The 4614-nt window shown below is 40.1% G+C and overlaps 1 pseudogene; it reads left to right on the forward strand.

The window, feature by feature from the left end:
- Positions 1–2734: 2734 nt before the first annotated feature.
- LOC109372732 (40S ribosomal protein S2 pseudogene) lies at positions 2735–4151 on the forward strand (annotated as a pseudogene).
- The last annotated feature ends 463 nt before the right edge of the window (positions 4152–4614 follow it).

Below are 4614 nucleotides of genomic sequence, written 5' to 3' on the forward strand. Positions count from 1 at the left end.
ACAGTGATTATCTCTGGGGAAAGAAGGAGATAAAAAATTTGAAGGAATATATATATATATATATATATATATATATATATATATATATTAAAATACCTGAAATAAATATGGCAAAATATTAAGACCTTAATAAAGCTGCTTAGTTGCAACTTGATAACGCTGATGTTGTATATACTTATTTGTCTGTTTTAAATATTTTATAATAACAAAATGGAGAATGAGAGTCCAAGAGGTAAAAATTAAACATTAAATAGTGAAGAAATGACCTGATAAATTACTGAGTGACTGAAGTGAGTTGTGGAATTATATGTATTCTTTCAAATGAGTATGTGCAATGTTCAAAAACACATATTCTTACATGTACATAGCAAATTTTTGAAAAGGATACACACCTACATTTAATAGCAGTCATCCCCTGAGAAATGGCCTTGGGAAGAGAAGTAATGAAACAATTTAAACCTTTTTATTTTATACATGTCTACATTTGATGTTTACAATGAGTATGTGTTAGTTTTATAATTCAAAAAATGAACATTTTAAGAAGTAAAAGATATTATACTGGTATTAATGATTTGGTGGTATTTTAATTAAGTGGTAAATAAAGTCAGCCATTAGCCTAAATCTAGTTCACTCTACTTGCTCCTCAGTGTTGTACTGCAGCTACTGTGTCAGGTTAAAGTGGCCCAGCTTCTGAATTTGACAATCTCCAAATCTGAGGGGCAGTTAATTCTAACGTTGATTGGTTTACTGCTATACTCCCAATACCTAAAACAGCGCCTAGCATATGGTAGGTGTTCAGTCAATATCTGTAGTTTAAATGATAATGACCTAAAGGCCTAGAGGAAAAAAAAAAAAGACTAAGGAAGTTCTAGAACTACAGAACTTAGGATCAAAGCCATTTTAGTGTTTGTGAAGAAAATTCTATCAGGTCCTGCAACCCTGAAAAGCAAAAGATATGTCTCACTTGGAGACAAGTTGCTTGAAGTTCCAGATTAGAACTCTTGAATTAGGATTCTTGCTCCTATTTAAGGAAAATACCCATTTCCTCCTAGGTGTTCTGGCCTTAACAGCTACAGAACATGGATAATGATTTGGATCCAGGGAGGTTTACAGCAATAACTCATCCTTGGAGAATCTCCACTCTCTCCGGAGGCTGTGAAGCATGTGACAGGTGCCGGATGTAATTAAGAGAAGGATCAAACACTAACTAACGTTAAAGATGTCTGCTTTTCCTCCCAATTCTGCCATCCCCTACTACACCACCAAATGCAAATCCAACAGAAAGAACTTCTACTCCCTACTATAGTTAGGCGAGTCTGCAGATGACTTACTAAGGAAATACTTGGTTTCCAGAGTAATCTCCTTATTCAGTGAAGAGTCTTAGAGGATATTTCTCATTCCTCAGATTATCAAAAAAAAAAAAGTGTTTTAGTCTGTCAGCACCCAGTGTTGGCAAGGAAAGAGGGCAATGGGAGCTGGTGGGAGATTAGCAGTAAAGTTGAACATGCTCCTGCTTTATTATAGGATTTAAGAAAAGCAACTCCCGCAAATATACACTAGGCACGCACATCCAGGGGCTGTATGTACAGTCATACCTCCATATCTGCAGGGATTGGTTCCAGAACCTCCTAAGGATACCAAAATCCTCAGATTCTCAAGTCCCTTATATAAAATGACATAGTATTTGCATATAACCTATGCGTATCCTTCCATATACTTTAAATTATCTGTAGATTACTTATACTACCTAATATAATATAAATGCTATGTAAATTATTGTTATACTGTTTGTTTAGGGAATAATGACAAGGGAAAAAGTCTGTACATATTCCGTACAGAGGAAATCATCATAAGCCCAACTTTATAGTACATGTCAGTAACAATGTAACATTTTTTTCAAATATTTTCAGACCAGGGTTGGTTGAATCTGCTGATGCACAACCCATGGATAGGGAGGACTGACTGTAGTGAATAGAAGACGTGCACAAGAATTTCATTACAGCACTATTTATCATTTATAATAGCAAGACATTGGAAATAAATGACCATGATTAGAACAATTCAATTGTGGTATATTCGTGTAAGGGGATAGTGTAAATAAGGAACAAGAAAGAACTACTTGCTTTGTGCATCAACATGGATACATCACAAAAACATAATGTTGAGTGAGGGAAAAAGTTAGCAGCAACAACAACAAAAATACCCAAATTTGTCCATTTGCACAATGTTCAAAAACAGACAAATCTAAAGATGCATAGTTTTGGAAAATACCCTTAGGTGGTAAAGCCATGTTTAAAATGTAGGGAAATTATAAACACAAAATTCCCAATTGTGGCTATTTGGAGGAGGCAGGAGCAGGAGTGAGATAAGGGTGGGCTCAGAGAGTGCTTGGCAGATACCAGCAGCATTCTACTTCTAGAACTAGATGAGGTAAGCTAATGGTTAGTCACTTTATTATTATTTAAAAAGTACATATTCATTATATACACTCTTTCAAATATATTACATACCTCAATAACATTTAAAAGGTGATATGTGAAGCAGCTAAGTTGTCAGTGACTGATGTCAACAGTAAACATTCTGTATAACAGTAATGATAATATTGATTACAATATTACAGAATGCTTTCATATACACTCTCTCCTTTATTTCTCACACCTATCTTGCCTAGGGCAAGTAGTATTATCCCCGTTTTCGTTGAGAAACATGCTGGGCTTCTCCAAGATAACACCAAATGGTGGATGACGCCGGTGCTGACATGGGAGGCTGTGCCGGGCTTCCGTGGAGGACTCGGCAGTGGTGTCCGGGGCCGAGGTCGTGGTCCGGTCGTGGCCAGGGCAAGGCCGAGGACAAAGAGTGGATCCTCATCACCAAGCTGGGCCGCCTGGTGAAGGACATGAGGATCAAGTCCCTGGAGGAGGTCGATCTCTTCTCCCTGCCCATCAGGAGATCTGACATCATTGATTTTTTTTTTTCCTAGGGGCATCCCTCAAGGACAGGCTTTGAAAATACTGCCAGTGCAAAAGCAAACCCGTGCTGGCCAGAGGACCCGGTTCAATGCATTTAGTATCGTTGAGGACTACAATGGACACGTGGGTCTGGGTGTTAACTGCTCCACAGGGGTAGCCACTGCCATCCGCGGCCCCACCATCCTGGCCAAGCTCTCCATCATCCTTGTGCCACGAGACTGCTCCGGAAACACGCTCGGCAAGCACCACACCATCCCTTGCAAGGTGACCGGCCGCCGTGGCTCTGTTGGTGCTCTGGAAAACGGCAGTTTTGCAGCTTATGTTATACATTAGAATCAAAGGAGATGTAAGGAGGGCTACATGAAATCCATTGGTGGTAGATAAGGGGGCGGGAGAAAGCAAAGGAGGGAAATCTCTGGGATTGGATAAAAAGTATAATGAAAAGACCCATACTTTTACATCGGTGGGTACAGGATAGTTAATAATTAACATTTACAGCACATAGAGATGACATTCGGAAACAAGATAACAATGAGGGGTTCTGTGGTCTTGTGTTCTGGAGCAGTGGGCGTGCCCTGAAGGGGCTGGAAAAGATTACTCTGATGTTTCAAAGGTCTGTTATCTTGGATGCAAAAGACAGTTAGACAGACTCACTTAAGGTAAAGACTGAACTTTGTCAAGGAAGCTACAGGCCTAAAATATGACTACACCCCATGACCTGCTTTTAGTTAGGAATTTTTATGTTGACACCATCCTATGTGGTTACTTTCAGTCTCTGAGTTTGTAGAGTTCTCCATGTGGCCTCCCCTGAGCTTATCAGGTTTAATGTGTGGCCCCATGCTTGACCCAGAACATCTTTTATTCTAATGAGGCAATTCTGAGTAGGCTCCTGGATGAGGACTAGTCACCAGAAAGACCAATCCATGATTAGAAGCCTGGAATTTTCAGTCCCCATTCCCTAATTCTTTCGAGATGGAAAAAGGGCTAAAAAAGGTGTTAGTGACCAACCACAACTATATAATAAAGTCTCCAAAAAAATCTCGAAAGTTTGGAGAGTTTCGGGGAGTAGGGGGTGAACACTGGGAAGGTGATGCAACCCCAACTCCAAAGGTACAGCTCCTGCACTCAGGATCCTTCCAGGCCTCACCCTATATACCTCTACATCTAGCTGCCTGCCTTTAACAACTCCCTTAATAATCTGGTAAATGTGTTTCTCTGAGTTATGTGAGCCGCTCTAGCAAATAATCAAATCCAAAGAAGAGGAGGTCATGGAAACCTCTGATTTGTAGCCAAATCAGCAGAAGTTGGGGGTAACCTAGGGATGTACTGGTTGAGATTGGCATCTGAAGTGGGGGAAAGACTCGTAGGACTGAGCCTGTCACCTGTAGGATTTGACACTGTGTGCAGTTAGAGATAGTGTCAGATCTCACATATTTGGTGACCAAAGTGAAGTGTCAGAAATGGTGTCAGCTGTGTGAAAGGAAAGGAGACACACAGGAGATGAAGAACTGGGGTTTTCCCCACAGAGAGAGAAAAAGTCAGTGGCTTTCTAACCCAGCATGTTTGTAACACCACCTTCTTTTGCATGCATTCTAGTGGAAATGAAATGGGTAAGGAAAGGCAAAGGAGAAAGAAAATAAAGAAG

Source organism: Hipposideros armiger, unplaced genomic scaffold (assembly GCF_001890085.2).
Source record: "Hipposideros armiger isolate ML-2016 unplaced genomic scaffold, ASM189008v1 scaffold_662, whole genome shotgun sequence".
NCBI lineage: Eukaryota > Metazoa > Chordata > Mammalia > Chiroptera > Hipposideridae > Hipposideros > Hipposideros armiger.